This window comes from Macaca thibetana, chromosome 13, assembly GCF_024542745.1.
Source record: "Macaca thibetana thibetana isolate TM-01 chromosome 13, ASM2454274v1, whole genome shotgun sequence".
NCBI lineage: Eukaryota > Metazoa > Chordata > Mammalia > Primates > Cercopithecidae > Macaca > Macaca thibetana.
The window spans coordinates 19,603,819-19,623,503 of NC_065590.1; the positions used below are offsets into that span (position 1 = coordinate 19,603,819).

The window sequence follows — 19,685 nt, forward strand, 5'->3', positions numbered from 1 at the left end:
AGCTTTAAGAAACCAAAAATCTACTTTGTGTCTATAGACTTGTCTATTGTGAACATTTTATATAAATTGGATCATAGAGTGTGTGGTCAATAGGATTAATTTGCCCTTCTCTTACAGCAAATTTTCTCTTTTTACTTTAATGAAGAAATCAACTACCCTCCCAGTGTGTCGACTGGGGCCTAGCTCTAAGACCAACTGTACCATTTTTTAATGAACATATTTTAACCAGAATGGGCTATGGTATGAGCTCAATGAATAGTTTGTCACCATGTACTCATTCAACTGGATTAATATACTTATTGAATGAATAAACAAATGAATGAAACAAAAACTTTGGTTTTCACCAAGACTGGGACTTGGATGAGGGAACTAAGGTGCAAAATGTAAGGAGACACTGACTCCAGGGCTGGGCAAGACAATGAGTGCCTCCTTCAATGCTGTGCCCTTACCTCCCCCTAGTCCCTGCCCTGGTTTATACATAATCCATCCACATGGATTTTCACTGAATTGTGACTCATGTACCTCTGGAACTTTCTGAGCTGTTTCTGAGAACCAGGTAAAGTGTGCCCTCTTTGGAGTTAGGGAAATGTCTACAAGGCATCCTCTGTCCACTAGAAAGACCAAAGCGACCATTGCCTCCTGGAAGAGTTTTGTGAGGGATCTGATCACGATTTACAACTGGGAAAAGTAGCCAAGCTGCTTTGTGCCACTGGCACAAAGTGGAAGGTGACTGTGTTCCAGCAGGCTGGCTTTGAGGAGCAGCGGGAGCAAAGGTCTCCCCGCTGGACATTCCCGTCCCTTCTGGGTGCACTACCTCCTACAGCTGCAACTGCTTGGGGCAAGCTTTGTAACACTTGCCTCAGTCACACAGATCCTTTGACCAAGTCTGCAAGAGAGCAGACGAGTTGTTTCCTGCAGGTCCTGTAGTACTAGGTGGGCAAACTCTGACTCCTTTGTAACTTCATGGATCTCGCTTATTATCCAGGAAACTGGCTCAGCATTCTGCTGGCCTGTGCTCCCTTATTGTTTAAAATGTTTTTCTTCTGTTTTTGACCATCCACAATTCACATAATTACATGTCTCTCAAGCCATTTTTCTCACTTTGCAATGCTCATTGGCTTTAATTCTCCCTTTCCCTTTTCTTATCTAATTCTTGTCCAGTCACCCAGGGAAAGATGGAACAAATCTCTTTCTCCCTCGTTTTCTACTATCTCCTTCCCTTCATATTCTGCTACTCATCCTTCCATTTGCTGACCTTGGCCCCACTCCAGCCATGGCTGATGGCTGTTGGGATGTGGCACATTTGTATTAAAGAAGAGAGAAATCCTGAGATGTGATTGACGCAAAGTTAGAAATAATGAAGAATCACATTGCGTGAATTCCCTAGGGCTTCTGTACAAATTGGGTGGCTTAAGGTACAGAAACTTCTTGTTCCACAGCTCTGATAAGTAAAAGTCCAAGATCAAGGTGCAGTATGGGCTCCTTCTGGAGCTGTGGGGGAACTCTGTTTCATGCCTCTTTCCCAGCTTCTGGTGGTTTGCAGGCGCCACCCCAATCTCTGTCTTCATCCTCACGTGTTGTGTGTGTCTGTGTCCAAATTTCCCCCTTTTATAAGGATATCAGTCATATTGGATTAGGGTTCACCTTAATTATCTCCTCTGCAAATGCCATATTTCCAAATAAAGTCACATTCACGAGCACTGGGAGTTAAGACTTCAACATTTTTGAGGGGAACTCAATTCAACCCATACCACACTAATATCAGTGTGTGGAGCTTTGAAAAAATAGAAATTTCTTTCAAAATTCCGTAGTACTTTTCAAATTCATTTACCATTTTCTCCACCTAAATTGGCAGTTTGTTTTAAGGCACAGACATTCAAGTAAATGCAATAATCTGTTTTATTTGTTTTGCAGTAGTGTTATCTTTTTACTTATGTTTCATTTGGAGTGCCTGTTGTTTCAGCTACCTTGTGAGTTCATTGTAGATATTACTCTAATCTTGAGAACCTAGTACTCATTTCAGCATTGTTTCTTGGGAAAATATCTTTCAAGTTTCAAAATACTGAAAGTATCCTTTGAGCACAGTCAATTTTTAACTGGGGGCTTCCTGTGCAAGTTTCTGGGCCTATCATGTGTGATAATTGAACCCTTCAAAAACATAGAAAAGCAGACCCATGACAGTCCCAACACACTTTCTTTCTCAGATTAATAAATAATGTTTTATACATATGTTAGGACACTGAAAAACTGATCGTATAGTGAGCGAAACAGCATGTTACAAAATGATGTGTTTTGTGTGAGTCTTTGTAAGAAATGTTTTGTCCATCAACAACTGTATGGAAAAAGACACACCAAAGCCTCTACCCCTGTGTTAGCCGTACTCATCTCTTGGGATGGGATGTGTCACTGGGGGTGGGAATGGGGGAAGGATGTGGGAACTGCTTGTTGAATGTGATTGCATTCATCCATTTTCATACTGCTAAGAAGAAATAACTGAGACTATAATTTATAAAGAAAAAAATTTAATGGACTCACAGTTCCACATTGCTGGGGAGGCCTCACAATCATGGCAGAAGGTAAAGGAGGAGCAAAGGCACATCTTACATGGCAGCAGGCAAGAGAGCCTGTGAAGGGGAAAATGCCCTTTATAAAATCACCAGATCTCGTGAGACTTATTCACTATCACAAGAACAGCGTGGGGAAAACCTGCCCCCATGATTCAACCACCTCCCACCAGGCAAGCTACAAGGTGGAAGAAGATAGTTGTAACATAGAAGTTGTTAAAAAATTTGTATCCAGATTATATAAAGAACTCCTACAAATCTACGAGAAAAAGACTGACAGCCAAATAGAAAACTGGGCAAGAGACCTGAACAGGTACTTCACAAATGATGATCTGACCAATAAATACATGAAGATGCTAACATCAGTAATTACCAGATAAATACATCAAATCAAGTAATTAAATAAGCTATTTTATTTATGTATTTATTTATTTTTTAGACACAGTTTCAACTCTGTTACCCAGGCTGGAGTGCAGTGGTGCAATCTTGGCTCACTGCAACCTCCGCCTCCTGGGTTCAAGCGATTCTCCTTCCTCAGCCTCCCGAGTAGCTGGGATTACAGGTGCGCAGCACCACACCTGGCTAATTTTTTGTATTAGAAGTAGAGAAGGAGTTTCACCATGTTGGCCAGGCTGGTCTCAAACCCCTGGCCTCAAGTGATCCTCTTGCCTCAGCCTCCCAAAGTGCTGGGATTACAGTCATGAGCCACTTCACCTAGCTCAGGCTATTTTAAATAAATTCAATGGAAAATTATATCACAATTATTTCACTACTACCCAACCACCAGAATGTCTAAAATCAAAAGGTCAGGATATGTAAAATTTTAGTGATGATGAGAAGCTAGGATTCAATTACAGTTGCTTTTTCTTTCTGTCTTTCTATGTTTTCCACATTTTCTACTCAATTTAGGTTCTTCTCCAATCAGAATATAATGATATTTTTCTCCAGAGCAGATTCCTTTTTTCTTAATGCTTTCCAGCTCAGCAACTAAAACCAAAAGATGGGCAGAACTGAAGGATATATCCAAATAAATCTGGTGGGTTTTAGACTGGTTCTTTAGAGGGCATGGGACAATTAACAGAACCAGGTTGTAGAGAGTAATTGAAGGGGCAGAATTTTTGACTTCTGAAAAGAACTTCAGCAGGCACAGACTCTGGGTTGCAGCCTCTCAGCAGGTAGAGTGTAGATGACTGTGACATTAGGTAGCTCACTGTCCCACTGAACTGTAATAGTCTCATGGGGCCAATGACAGGGTCTTGGTGACTGAGCCTATTTCTTCTGCATCAGTTCTTCCAGGACTTCCTAATCTAATATACTTCTCTCCAGAAATTGTTATAATTCTTGGCCATCCAAGTACACAGTGGGCTTATAAAGTCCAGTGTTTTATCTGTACGTTTATGTACCAGATACAGATATCAGCCAATCCAAGTGGGTTATTTTGACACTATAGTTATTGCTCTTCAAGGTATCCATGTTTCAGTAAACAAACTTCTGCTTTTTACTGTTTAGAAGCTTTTCTTTAAGTCAAAATATCTCTGTATGATATTAATGATGATATAATATGTCTTACTATATAACTGGCACAATTCTGGGAATTTCACATTTTTATTACATCAGGTAGACCTCTAGTAACCCTGTGGGATGGCTGCTATTATTATTTCCCTGTCATGATGACACTGAGGGGTAAATACCTTGCTCCAGATTACAGCTGCAGAGTGCGGATTTGGACCCCAGCAGGCTGCTTCTCTAATTGAGGCTTTTGAATACCACATCACTCTCCATTTTAAGGCTACCTGCTATAGCTTTGTTTCCTGGTGAATGCAGAGTAGTGGGATTGGCACCAACATGAGATGTATTCCTTGCTGAGTCATTTCTCTCAAGGCTGGGCCTCCAGGCTGCATTTCTGGAGGCAAAGGGCCTCAGCTACTTTCTCACGGCAGAGCTTAACCCTGAGTCCCCTCCTCAAATACCTGTGGGTGCTCTGGCCACATATTTAAAACAGTTATAACTTACTCTCTTCTCTGTGGAAGTTCGCTCATCCTTGGGGTCTCACATGTCAAGTGTAAAGGGTAATTTGATGGTTGAAGGTGTGGAGCAGTATCACTTTTTGAAGACATTTTTCTTACTAGCCAAGGTCAAGGTCATCTGAAGTTTGTTCTTGTCTTTTAAAGGGCTGAGAATTCCACACACTTATCAAATTAATAGCATATTTTATATTTAATGTTTTAATCCATTTCTTTTAAAGGACTAAAAGAAAGGCTCATAAGTGGGAGTTGAACAATGAGAACACATGGCACAGGGAGGTGAACATCACACACCAGGACCTGTTTGGGGGTGGGCGGCTAGGGAAGAGATAACATTAGGAGAAATACCTAATGTAGATGACTCATTTATGGGTGCAGCAAACCACCATGGCACGTGTATACCTATGTAACAAACCTGCACATTCTGCACATGTACCCCAGAACTTAAAGTATATACAAAGAATACTATTAGTAAGAGATAAAATGGTACAGTTTGAAGGGCCTTTGGTAATCTGATTGAATATATTAAAATGCATATTTTTTTTTCCAACAAAACAACAAAAAAAGAAAAGTTACAAATACATTCTCTCTCTGTCTGTCTCTCTGTCTCTCTGATTACTTACACTCGGCATTTAAGGACAAGTAGTGTATCATCAGGTGAGGAAGTTAGGGTTCAGGTCCTGGTTTTGCTGAAAGGGCCATTAGTCAGGTCCTGCTTGTGGGCTATCTGAGAACCCTGACTCAGGGTTAACTGGCAGCATGAAGGCCCGATTGCCATTGGCCCCACCATTGAGGTGTGTGGCCACATCCTGGCAGAGCTGCAGCTCCTATGTTGCTACAGCTTTCTTCTCCAATAACTCATTTTCTGGGATCACCTTATCAGGATGTTGATTAATGAGTTTACCTTTGATAGCATTGGCCACACCTAGGTACAAAATCAGAGTTGGATTTTTGTCCTCTGGGGATAAGCACACCCAGGGTGAATTCATTCTCCAGAGTGGGAGGAAATCACTGAGTGAACAGCTTCTGTGAAAATCAGGCTACAGAGAGAGGGCCATGTGTTCTCCTCAGTTCCTGTGAGATTTAAGGGGTCTGCCCTTAAATCTCCTTCTCATGGGACTGGCTACTAGTTCAAATGTTGATGCTGGCATCATGATACTGTTACAGAAAGCCAGAAACTTGGAGGGAGCCTAGGAATTCTATAAAAACACGCAGAAGGACACAAAGAACTCTCCCCTCAGAAATAAAAGAGAAGGCATCCAGAGATACTGAGATTTCCATAGTAGACTAGTGAGGATCACCATTCATTCATTCATTCACTCATTCACTCATTCATTCATTCGTTCACCATTCATTGATCACCAGGCACTGCGTTAGGAAGTGAGAAAACAAAGACATAAGAGCTTTATGAGAGCTTTATATGATTTATGGAATTTAGCACTTGTGGATTTTGCTACTTCCCTCTTTATTTCCTTATAGTGATGAGACACAAAAATCTCAAAATGAAAGAGTCTGCAACCCCCTGTCTTAGGGGCAGGGGGAAGTAGAATGCTGGGCCATGCTTCCCTTCGTGGAGTCCCCAGCAGAGAGAAAGGCAGGAGGTTCCAGCAGGAGCTGACGGCTCTGGGGAAGAGAAAGAGACTGACGAAGTTTTGGGGGCCTGTGAGAAGAAAGAATACGGTACTGGAGCAAGTGTGCTCTCCTTGTTCTCCATCAAACCACCCTCCAAGTAGCCATCAGAGATACCTTCCTAAACATCCCAGAGGCTTCACCCTGTGCGTAGCAGGGGTCAGCAAGCTTTCTTTGTAAGAGGCCAAGTGGTGACTGCTTTAGGCTTTGCCAATCACATGATGTCGGTTGCAGCTACTCAAGTCCGCCGCTGATTTGTGACAGCAGCCACAGACAACATTACACAGATGGTTGAGGCTGTGTTCCAATAAAACTGTATTTACAAAAACAGGCAGTGAGCTTTGACTTGCCCACTCTGCTGTATAGAATAAAGAGGAAACTCTTGAACTTGACATAAAAGTCACTTTCAGTAAACTTTTTCCTCCCTGCACCTCTGGCTTCTTTGTGATCATTCTCCTCATGTGAGTTGCCAGTGTCATCCTGAAGGCCCCATATTGCTGATCTTTTTTTCTTTTTGTAACAACTTTATTTAGATATAATTCACACACTATACAATTTACCCACTCACCTAAAACGTACAATTCAGTGTATTTTTTTTAGCATATTCAGAGTTGTGCCACAATCAATTTTAGAACATTTTCATCACCCTCCCAAAATGCTGCACTCTTTAGATGCCATCCTTCAACCTCCTGCTCCCAGCCCTCACAATCTCAATTCTACTTTATATCCCTGTAGGTTTCCCTAGTCTGCACATCTCACATAAATGGAATCACACAGTATGTGGCCTTTTATGACAGGCTTCTTTCATAATATTCTCAATCTTGCATTTTAATTTCGTTATCTTTTCAAGGTTCACCCGTGTTGTAGCCTGTCTCGCACTTCATTCCGTTTTATGGCTGAATAGTATTCTGTTCTAGGAATATGCTACATTTTGTGTATCCTTCCATCAGTTGATGGACATTTGGGTTGTTTCCTTCTTTTAGCTTTGGGAGTAATGCCACTATAGACATCCATGTGTAAGTTTTTGTGTGGACAGATCTTTTCATTTCTTTTGAGTATATACCTAGAAGTGGAATTGCTGGGTCAAATGGTGACTCTATTGAACCTTTTCTGGAACTGCCAGACTATTTTCCCAAGTAGTTGCATCATTTTACATTCCTACCCCCAGTGTATGAGGGATAAAATTTCTCTACATCCTCCACCAACTGTTGTTATCATCTTCCTTTTATATCATAGCCATCCCAAAGAGTAGGAGATGGCATCTCATGGTGGTTTTAATTTGTCTTCCTTAATGACTCATTAAGCTAAGTATCTTTTGGCTATTTTTGTATCTTCTTTGGAAAAAATGTCTATTCAAGTCCTTTGCCCATTACAAAAATCATTTTTAACAGTTATATAATTACATGTATGTTTAAGCCAGAGCATTTAATGTGGAAAATTTTTAACTCTTATGTGCTAGCAACATCACAGTATATAAGGAGGAAGGGGGTACTACAAAACATTCAACTAAGAGCTAAGTATTTAAAACAAAATTATGTTAAAAAAATTCAAGATTCCTTTATGAGAGTTCAACACAAGTTAAATGTCCTTTTGAATGATTCTGTCATCAAGGCAGTTTATTCTTTTAAAATATCATGAAATGGACAAATACTCATTAACAGATATAGCCACCCTCAAGATTTCAATCTCGGTGGCTTTCTTTAAATTAAAATTCACGAAGTGCGCAATTAAAATGTGTCAAAAAACTGAATCTGCTACTCTAACAGATGTTCATGCTTAACACTTAGTAGTTTATCTGACTAAATTGAATTTTATTAGGGGAAGAAAATGAACCACTGTAAAGCATATAGTTTGAAATAGATGCTAATATTTTTCTTAGAAATAAAAATTTATGCAGGAAAAGTTATTTATCATAAGGAAAACAAAATAAAACCCTAGAATGAGCAAACATTTTCAAAGAACAAGCACCACAAAGGACACTTACATTGAATTTTTAATATTTATCAATGCATATTTCTTTCTCCAACCAGTCTACTTCATCAAATTTGGAAACATTTCCTGAATCACTAGATTCCACAGCTGTATGGCAAGACAGGATGGTGGCAACATCATTTTCAATGTCTTCATGGTGAGCTTTCTTTTCACCCTGCTCTTCTACTTTGTGTAACTGAACACCTTTTCTTACTGCTTCCAGAAGTACACTCTTGGCAACCCAGACTATAGGTATGGCTGGAAGATGACACTTTGGCTCATGAAGTAACTTGTGTTGGAGGAGATGGAGTCATTCATGGAGCTTGGGGACTTGGGACAGCAGTAGGTGAAGCTGGATGTAGCCAGAGGGAGGATGAGCAGGACTGCAACTGTGACAGATGATGATGGCTGAATACCAAGTGGAGCCAGAGAAGGTAGGGTGGGGGTGGAAGTAGCCTTGGATGTCTTGTGGGATGGATGAACTGGGGCAGCACTAGCTCCTAACAGAGAGGACTGTGTAGAGGAGCAGCTGGAGGAGGACCTGGGTGAAGAGGGCTGGGGAAAATGTGGAAAGGAGCTGAAGGAGTTGGCACTGCTGGAGTTCCCAAGGCAGTGGTTGGAGGTGGAGGCAGAGGTGGGGGAGGTCTTGGTGGAGAGCAGTTGAAGTCACTGAAGCTCCTAATGAAGACATTGACAGGGGAGATGGAAGAGTTGGTGGAGGAGGTGTGGGGGTGGAGCTCCCAGAGACATGTGTATTGCCTATAGCTGGTGACTGAGCATGATTTTCTATCAAACCTGCAGCAGCATTTACGCAGGTGGGCATGGGTTTTTCCCCTCCTGTTCCTTGAATTAGTGGAGGTGGAGGTGGTTCATGTGGCCTGACTGAGACCTTTTACTCAGCTCTTATCTGAGTCTCAGTTGTCAGACTAAATGACAAGGCAGAAAGTGAAAAGATCCATCCACACAATCCACCTGCTTCGGGGACTTTGCTGCAAAGAGATTGGCATCATCTTCAGCCAGCTCCAGACTTGGGCCAGCTTCTGCCATCCTCTATCTGGCTCATGAAGACAATCTAGATTTTTCTAGCTTCTGCTTCCTCCTTTCCTTTCTCTGATCTTCTGTATGTTGCAATATGTGTTCTTTCATAAACCAAATAAATATGAAGGCTTGATAAAAGTTTGCCCATTTAAAAATTGGATGGTTTGTCCATTTTTATTTTGAGTTGTAAGAGTTCTTTATATAGTTTAGGCTGAAGTCCCTTGTCAGATACAGGATTAAAGAATATTTTCTTCTATTCTACAGGTTTTTTTTTTTTTTTTAAACTTTCTTGATAGTATCTTTTGAAGTCCAAAGTCTGTAATTTTGATGAAGCTCCATTTACTTATTTTTAAATTTTGTTTGTGCTTTCTTTGAGGATGGGCCTCAGTATACCACCAACATTTATAATCTTTCTTCCAGCCTTCCTCCAAAGGACTTATTATCTTTTACCAGGGTGACATGCATTGAGGAAAGAAAATAATCAGACTCTTGGGGCACTATTAAACACATGGGCCCTGAACTGACACTAAGTTCCAGAGATCCAGAATTCCACTGTGGCCCACCACAGTCAGAGTAGGGGCTTACGGTGGTCAGACGACCAATGGAATTCAGCTCAGGTCCTTCTCACAGTGGGTCCAGTGTGTTCCTGAACCCGTCCTGTGGGTATTTCCCCAGTTCTGAAATGCACAATTCAGCAGCTGGCAGAATTATCACATTATTCCCTTGACTTGTGGAGTGAGGGCTATTAAGGTGGAAAAAGCCAAGTGGCAGCCACTAGATCTGCCTTTACCTAGGAAAATGGTAAATCAAAAGCAAATCCACATTTCTAGAGGGGCTGCAGAGATTAGTGCCACCATCAAGGATTTGAAAGATGCAAGGATGGTGACTCCCATCACATCCCCATGGAACTTTCCTGTTTGGCCCATGCAGAGGACAGATGGATCTTAAAGAATGACAGTGGATTATCATAAGTTTAACCAGATGGTGACGCTAATTACAGTTGCTACCCCAGGTGTGGTTTCATTGCTTGAGCAAATTAACACATCCCTGAGAACTGACATGTAGCTACTCATCTGGTAAATTCATTTTTCTCCATGCCTGTCCATAACGCTCACAAGAAGCAGTTTGCTTTTACCTGCAAGGCCAGCACCACGCCTCACTATTGTTCCTTGGGGTTCTATCAATTCTCCAGCTCTATGTTATAATTTAGTTCACAGAGATGTGATCACCTTTCTCTTCCATGAGATATTACACTGTTCTGTTTATTGATGACATTATGCTGATTGGACCTAGTGAGCGAGAAGTAGCAACCACTCTGGGCTTATTGGTTCAGCATTTGAGTGTCAGAGGGTAAGAAATAAATTTGACTAAAATTCAGGGGCCTTCTGCCTCCATGAAATTTATAAGGGTCCAGTGGTATGGGGCATGTTGAAATATCCCTTCTCATGTGAAGGGTAAGTTCTTGCATCTTTTCCCTTCCAGTACCAAAAATGAGGCACAATGCTCAGTAGGCCTCTTGGGATTTTGGAGGTATCATCTTCCTCTTTGTGTGTCTTACATCGGCCCATTTGCTGAGCAGTCTGAAAATTCATTATAAGAAGGACCCGGAAGAGCAGAAATCTCTGCAATAGGTCCAGGCTGCTGCACAAGCTGTTCTGCCATTCGTGCCACATGACCAAGCAGATCCAATGGTGCTTGAGGTGTCAGTGGCAGACAGGGATGCTGTGTGGAATCTTTGGCAGGTGAATCACAGCACAGGTCTTTACGATTTTGGAGTGAGCCAATGCTATCTTCCACAGATAACTACTTTCCTTTTGAGCGACAGCTCTTGGACTGCTGTTGGGCCGAGGTAGAGACTGAATGCTTAACCATGGACCCCCCAAGTTACCACGTGACCTGAGATACCCATCATGAATTATCTAATCCACAAAGTCATAAACTTGGGCGTGCAGAGCAGCAACTCACCATGAAATAGAAGTGATGTATATATGATTGGGCCTGAGCAGGCCCTAAAGGCACAAGTAAGTTACATAAAGAAGTGTCCCAAATGCCCATGGCCCCCATGCTCCACAATAGAAACAAGCAAGAGTTGTCTGGAATCCAGGAGATAACTTTGAGTGTTTGTATACCATGCCTTGTGATTAAGTTCAGTGGAAAACTACAGCTGAATTCGGGCAGGAATACTTATGGTCCAGACCCTTCAGGATGAAGGCTTGGGTAACCTTACCAGGTAATGGTGCATGACTAGCTGAGGTGTTCATTGAAAGCATGGGAATATGGAATGGGTAGTGGAAGAAGGTAGTTATAAATATCAGCTATGACCACATGACCATTTACAGAAATGAGGGCTGTAATTGTCATGAGTATTTTTTGTTATGAATGTGTATATATAAGTGTATATTAAGCAAAGTCTTTGTTTTCTTCCTTCTCTTATCCCCATCAAGTAACAGAAGATGTATTGATTTTAAATTATAATGCTTAAGTATTATTACTTTTATATCATAGTATTTAAGTTGCTGGACATCAAGGGGAAAGATACCCAATAAAATACTGCTTTCATAAACAGCAATTGGAAATCAGAAATTACAAGGAATAAATGGTTAAGGAGGAGAAGCAGCAGCAGGAGGAGGGTCATTTTAAACATTTCCAACACAGAGGTACTGTGGAGGGATATTACTTGTGGAGATGGGAAGATCTACTGGGCAGTTGAAAACATAATAATCCTGCAGAATATTTGGAACTAGAGAATTAGATGTGGGAGCAAATCACATAGAGATGCCATTTGGAGCTTTTGAAGGGAGAAGATGATCTATTCACATTTGAATTTCAAGTTCATAGGCTCTAGGTTGGAAGGAGCCTTAGAGTGTTTTCTTATTTCCATCTCCCACTCAGCTGGAAGCTTATAATGTTCCATCTCTCTCTCTCTTAGGAGCCTTAGAGTGTTTTCTTATTTCCATCTCCCACTCAGCTGGAAGCTTATAATGTTCCATCTCTCTCTCTCTCTTTTTTGAGATGGAATCTTGCTCTGTCGCCCAGGCTGGAGCGCAATGGTGCTATTTTGGCGCACTGCAACCTCTGCCTCCCAGGTTCAAGCGATTGTCTTGCCTCAGCCTCCCAAGTAGCTGGGATTATAGGTACCCACCACCAAGGACAGCTAATTTTTGTATTTTTCTTTTAGTAGAGACAGGGTTTCACCATGTTGGCCATTGCTGGTCTTGAACTCCTAGCCTCAAGTGATCCGCTTGCCTCGGCCTCCCAAAGTGCTAGGATTACAGGCATGAGCCACTGCACCCAGCCTGAACCCCCATCTCTTAATCAGAAAAATATTTAAAGTGAGATGCCCTTGGATGGGTTGACAGAGGTATAAGTGTGCTTGAGAAGCATGAGTCAGGTCCCTGTGCCTGAGAAATGAAAGACTTCCAGTTCTATAGATTGTCGACTAACATTTATGACAACATTCCAGAAACGAGGGTGAAATTCAAGGCTTTTAATCACAGACCTTCACAGGCACACTATGTAAAGCCTGGTGTTCAGATTGCTTTATTATTTCCAAGTAGTTTTTCAGCTTTAGATTGACTTTGGCATAATCGCACACCGGGTTGAATGTCCAAAGCCTTCTTGCCAAGGCAAAGCCTTGGAAGACAGCAGCATCCTGCTGGGGGCTGATTGCCAGGCAGACATCTCTGTGAAATCCCATGGCGTGCGGGCATCAAGGTGTACTCACATAGCTAAATACACTGAAAACCAGTTCTTCCTCTGTCTGTATATATCTATCTCTATCTCTATCTCTATCTCTATCTCTATCTCTATCTCTATCTCTATCTCTATCTCTATCTCTATCTCTATCATCTATCTATCATCGATATATCACAATCAGAGATTTCATTATAATATTCAACATCACTGGAAAAGTATAGCAGTTTTATATTTTCAGCTTTCTTTCATAAATTAAGTAAAGATCCATTTAATATACTCAAAAAACAAACCATTATTTTGTCCCTTTAGTTTAAGTGGAGCAAGTCTGTCTATGAGTTTTGTCATCATCATAGCCCAGCAGTCAGGCATTTTCCCAGGGATCCTTTCTGGTTGTTTACTTTCCCCGTTCCTCCTGTTTCTTTTGCATCCCCTGTGCCTTCAGTGTTGTGTTTGAATCATGAGACATGCCTCGAGCCCTCCCCAGAGTATCTTTTCCAGCTTCCTGGTCTCAGGTTCCATCTTCGTTTCTGTGACTTTCGACTCCGACTCCAGGTCTCTCAATTACAGGAGGGCCTGCTGCCCTGAGTGGGAAACACCCTGTCCTAGGACCTCCCTGGCTTGGACCTGTACCCCCTGCCCTGTGGAAAGGGGCTAGGATGTTGCATCTCACATTCTAGGTGTTTCCTAGCTAGGTAGCCACACTCCGTATCAGGGCAGCAGGGTGTGGTGGGATAAGAAGGGGGACTTCCCCTTAAGGCTGAAGGCCCGCAGCTTGGCTGGCAAAGACCAGGGCAGAGCTCACAGATCAATGCTGACCTGGCAGATCAGTCAATCCCACATGTGCCACCACTGTAGTTAATCGCCATCCTCAACCCCCATGTGCACCCTGTATTCAGCGACTACTCAGCTCCAGCTTCAGAAGGAAGCTTTTCAACCATACAGAGCTCAAGGTTCTCGGTGGCACTCACACAGTGCTGGATTTCTCATGTGGGATTCAGAAGTGGGTTCATCCTCACTGATGCTCCCTCGTAATGAAGCTGAGTTCCTAGTGCTCCGCCCAGATGCCCTCGGATCCCCACCACCAGTCCTCGCCTCACCCCCTACTCTTTCTTCTATGAGCCTGGACCTTGGGGACTGAGTGGCTTTGCCCAGAGGCTTAGAGAGCACAGGCTCAGAGAACACAGGTCTGGGAGCTGACATTGCTCTGGGGCATCTCAAAGGGAGTGACTGTGAGATGCCCCAGGAAAGCCCAGTTCCCTTCCTCAAGTAAGGACAATCCTTGCACTGCCCCCCTGAGGATCACGCTGCACCTTGGACTGTGCTAAGTCCATACCCTTGCTTGGCTACTTCCTCTCCAGCCTGCCTCACAACACCCTGATAATTCTCTCCTAGGAAGACTTTTTAAATAAATCACTTGCACAGAAACCCTCATACCAGGATCTGCTTCTGGCAACCCAAACCCAAATACAGGATGGCACAGGTTGCTTGCACACTGTGGGATTTCACAATGATGTCTGCCTGGCACACCAGCCCCTAGCAGGATGCTCCTAAGGCTTTGCCTGTGCAAACAGCTTTTGGACATTAAGCCCGGCGTGCAGTTATGCCAAAGTGCTGTGACTGATTGCAGTTTCCTGCTTGATGACAACCAGGGTGTGACCTGACATTCCCTCAAATTCCAGCTCTCTGGGACCTCAAGGGGCATGACTGGAGATATTTTGTGCTAGTTTCTTAGGCTCATGTCCACATGAGTTGCTGGGGAGGGCATCTGAACTTTTATTTGGCTGTTGCAGCTGATTCTACACTGAGTCTTGTGTCAGAAGCCAGCCTGGTCTGCCTCTCCCTGCACCTGTATTGTTCACTAATTTCCATGATTGGTACTGGTGGTGGTCGGGGATGTTCTCCATCAGTTTGGAGCTTAGGGGGGCAGCCAGTGGCCTTCTGGTTAGGGACATGCTGGACTCTAGAGTTTTAAACCTAGGGGTAGACCAAACCCTAGTCAGTTAGTCCACCTTTTTCTGCTAAACTTTTCACCTAGGGCTGAACTCTGTGAGTGGACATCACTAATGACTGCTCCTGGAGGCCTGATGACCCACAAGCCCACAGCAATCCAGCTGCACACTGGGGATGACCTAACCTGTGGAGAGCTGTCCATCAGCCAAGCATAACCCTTCTTGATCCTCACCTTCTGGCTGGAGGCCATGTTCAGGTCACCATGTGAAAACTGCACCTGCACTTACTTTATGGTCCTTGCCATCGTGGCCCACAAAACCACTGGTCCCATCTATACCCACCTGCTTATTCCTGGGACCATAACATGTACACTGCTTCCAGATGGGAAGGTGGGTGGAGGAAAAACTCCTGCCTCGGGAGGATGAGAGCTGTGGTGGCCTGCGACCTCTCTTGGCTTGGAGAGCTGGGCGTACTTCCCCTACAAGTTTCAAAGGGAGGCAGGCCCTTTACCATGCACAGGCTCCCGCTGTTGGGAGTGCTCCTCAGAACTCTTTGGGAAGAAGGCTGGGAGGGTCTGATGACCTCTGGATTTCTGGGACTCCCATGCGATCCTCACCCAGGACACCTGTATTCACAAATACGGATCTTCAGGAGCCTTCTCATTCATCCACATAAGACCCAGTGCAAGCCAACCCACAAACTCAGCTTGAGCCGACTGAGGCTGGCTGCCTTTGTCAGCTGGGGTAGCTCGGACACATCTTCTGTTTGTCTGAACTCAAACCATTCTGCTCTGACTGGGCCTTCCTCACTTAACCCCAGTTAAGGCGCAGATGAGTCAATTCAGGGATGGTCAACCAAGGCAGATAGAGATTTACAGAAAGTGCTAAAATCCCTGAGTTCTGCTTGGTAGAGTTTGGAGGACGTTGGTGTGACACATTCCATGGGGTTTCCAAGAACCAGCTGCCAATGTAAGACAATTCCAGGACCTGGCCATGTGAGTGTGTCCCCAAGAAGATGTGGTCGCCCTGGGCACATGCAGAGAGGCTGTGTGGGGAGGGAGATTTCCCAGAGGACTGCCAAGAATCTCATGAAAGGCAAGGGCTCTCTTGCTTGCTTGGCTTATGGTGAAGATGGAACATGAATGGTTGATTGTTCTCATGAAGAGGCTTCAGACTGAGGAAAGTGGAAGCCACAGCGTGCTTGGGAGTCACTGAAATGCAGAGACTGATCATGGGCCAGGGCTGGCTGGGTGGAGGGCGAGAAGGAAGAGAAGCGGCACCACCGAGGAGGGGCGACCACTTCACTTCTACTCTCCCAGTGTGCCCCCTGGGTGGAAGATGGTGCCCAGAGACTGACAAGAGTGATGACCCTGAAGGAGACAACTCTGCTGGAAACAGTCCACATTGCCAACAAAGACACAGCACTCCAGGGTGGCCTGCAGACAGCTGAGGACCCCTGATTGTCTTAGACCCATCGGAGGGTCCCTGATTCCTGCTGCCTTCAGCCCAATGCTTAGCCCTCCTTGATGAAAAGAGATCTCTGGGGAGCACTGCCTCTTCTTCCTGAGGAGGGATTCTGAAGCACCCAGTGAGAGGCAAGACATTACCATGTGCTGAGAGAGCCCAGATGTACATACTGGAGAAAGCACTGCTGACAGGGCAGGCTGTGAGGGAAGAGAGGACTCCAGGGCTTGGATGTTTGTGCCAGCCATTCATGGTGGTCTTGCAGCATGCTCTGTTCCAGCCACGGCTGGGCCTAGGGTGTTTGTTAATATTTATTCATTTGTAAAACCAAATTTGGCTTTACTCAATTTTTGTTCCCTTCTCTCCTCCTCTGCCCTCTCTCCATGGAGCAGGTGTGCAGCAGTGGTGCCTGCATGGCTGTGGTGCCTACAGCAGGGCTGAGTTGATGGTCATCCAGGGCCTCTGTGTACAGAACGGGCCTGCTGGGGGGTTCTCCTAGACTAGGGGTCAGAAAATAGTTTCTGTAAAGGATCAGATAGCAAATATTTTAGGCTTTGTGGGTCACATATTCTTCTTTGTAATTTCTGTTGTTTTTATAACAACTGTTTAAAAGTATAAAAACAGTTTATTCATAGCTCCCAGCCATACTAAATGGCTGGAATTTTTGGCCCACAGGACACCTCTGTGGCCTAGATCAACCTCTGTGAGCCTAGACCAACAATCCACGAATGTAGAGAGAGAAAGGGCACTGATAACGGAGAACGGCTGGGAGGGTCTTCTACTGATGGAAAACCTCTTTGGAGAAGACTGATCATTAGACTCCTCAAGTATGAACTCTAATTCTACCAAGCTGGAAAAAAATAGAATAGGAGCTGTTAAGAGGTAAACTCTGACCGGTTAACATTTTGAAGAGTTTATCTGAGCAGGCAATGATTCATGAATCTGGCACTCCAAGCCAGAATGATTCAGGCCTCCTTTGAAGGAGCATGTGGGGAGACTTTTATAGAGTGAATGGGAAGCAGGGTAGGGGAAATGTTTAATTGGTCAAAGTGGAGCAATAATTGAAAAGTCCCTAGTCTGAGATTGACTGGTGGTTTCTGACTGGTTGAATTCTCAGTGAAACTGAGTTGGGTCTTGCTTTGCTTCCATAAGAACCCGGGACACTTGAGGCACTCAGGTCCGATGGCCTCCCAGGTGATCATTTTAACAACACCTAGAAAGGGTTAAGGATTTTCATTCCAGTCCCTAACCCTCCTCTCTGTCATTTGTTTCCTGGAATTCCCCATACTTGAGTTTATTTGGAGTAAAATTTGCCTCAGATGTTTTGAAGTTCCCTTAACAACAAAACCCTCACTAGATTATTAAGGGTAAAATGAGGAAAAGAGCAGTAGAACATAGCCTTTGGGGCTGCATAGGGAGCTCGGTCCACACCACTGAGGGCAGGCCCTGTGGGAGATGTGGTGAGATTGGGCAGGATGCAGGAGGTATCTGCCTGGTACCTACAAGCCAAAGAAATCCCAGAAGCCTCGACAGGGGTGGAGGGCAGAACTGGGCTTTACTCAGCTTTGGGGAAGGGCAGTTTCTGCTGGGGGCTCCCTCCTGCTCACAGACATCTCCAAGACGCTCTGATGCAGAGACCCTCTCTTGGAAGAGCTGCCTTTCTAAGTGGATTCCCATCAGGCTTTGTTGTTTTTCTAAGTAGGTCATTAGAAAAGTTTTGGAATTTCTTATGTAATCAGAAAGAATCCATAGAACACCCAAGCAGTTCCAAGTGCTAAGAGGAAGTGAGTGAGTGCAAGATGAAGTCTGCAGAGAAGACTTTCACAATCTGTGTGACTCCTGCAGTGTGTGGGGAGCTAGCCAGGGGCTGGGGGATCCCGATTTAAGTGTGTCTGCATGACCTGTTTGTGGGGGCCATCCCTCTCTCCCTGGTTCTTAGTCTTCTCATCTGAAAAGTAAGATTGTTGAATGATGTGATCTTTCTGACTCTTGCAATTCTCACTCTAAAATTTTATGAGTCTAACTTCCCATTGCTGCTTTTCATTTTCTTCTACGTGAAGGGTTCCAAAGTAAATTGAACATTTACAATTTGATCTTCTATGACTGTGGTATATTTAGGAGTCTCTCTCTCTCTCTAAGTATGTAATAAGTGATCAGAACACAAGATTATCTAGGATACATGGAGGGTCATCTTCATCATGTTTATTTTATGCAGCTGGACCAAAGATATTTTAAGATTGAATTAAATCATTAATTCTTCTTCATGGTACTTTTAGCATTGTTTAAAAGGACATAGCAGAGTTTTGTAAAAGAGGAGTCTAGAAATATTTTCTGTGGCTGAAATTTATAGAGAATATAAGAATGGGATGTATTTTTACAATTAAAGTAAAAAATTAGTTTATAAAGGAAGAAAAGCAAGTTTTGTCTAGTCGTAAACTCTAGACCTATTGCCTGTATTCTGATCAATACTGCCCATGTGTCCAGTTTCTATCATAGTCACAAAGGGAGTCATTATGTGATTATGTGCTTGCTATCTAAATTGTTAGGCAGCTCTTAGAACATGAACCCAAGACATTTGGTGTGGTTGTTCCTGATAAAAATTTATTTGCTATTGAATCACGCTGGTTCAGTTCACCATATCTTTCCTCAGCGTGGGCTGGAACTCTACATAAATACTATACTGGGATATTTGTCATGTGGTTAATGATTTGCATGCTTACCCTAGAGAGGGAATGGTGAAAAAATGCAAAGGGGTATACTTTGTTACTGGGTGGAGTAGATAATTTTTTGTGTTTTATGGTTTAATGATAAGGAAATCACCTATCCCACAAAATGTACCTTCCTGACATTAAAAAAATAATAATACGTGGATCTTTGTATAGCTCACATAAATGATGGCAGATATTTTCTTGGTACAGGTTTTAATAAAAAGAAGGAAAAGAACATAATCATTAGTACAGCTGAAGAACTTGGCAATGCTGACAGTTTCGCTAAGAGCCCTTTTTAAAAAAAGTATAAAAAACGATTTTCCAAAGAGATGTCAAATTTAAGGTTTTCTTAATGTACATGAGTTACTGAATATTTTATTTTATTTTTCTCTTGAGCTCACTGAAGACTTCCTCTCTCTCTCAGAAGTCCATCTGAAAGATAAAATCTTTCTCTGCTTTCCAGCCTTGTGTTGACCACGGAAGTAGGCTGTTTCTTGTTCCTCTTGTGTTCCTCATCGCTCTCCTGTGGCCTTTGTCTTTTTTTGGGGGACCATTTCAGCTTGAAGCCACCTAAGTCAAACCCAGCTCACAGCATTCCATCCTTCATGCCACGCTCTGCACCTCCTAATCTAATATCTTCAA

The 19,685-nt window shown here is 43.3% G+C and overlaps 1 protein-coding gene across 1 annotated transcript in view; it reads right to left on the reverse strand.

The window, feature by feature from the left end:
- GCC2 (GRIP and coiled-coil domain containing 2) overlaps window positions 1-19,685 on the reverse strand; it is a 673,733-nt gene that overhangs the window by 293,763 nt on the left and 360,285 nt on the right. The window lies entirely within an intron of this gene.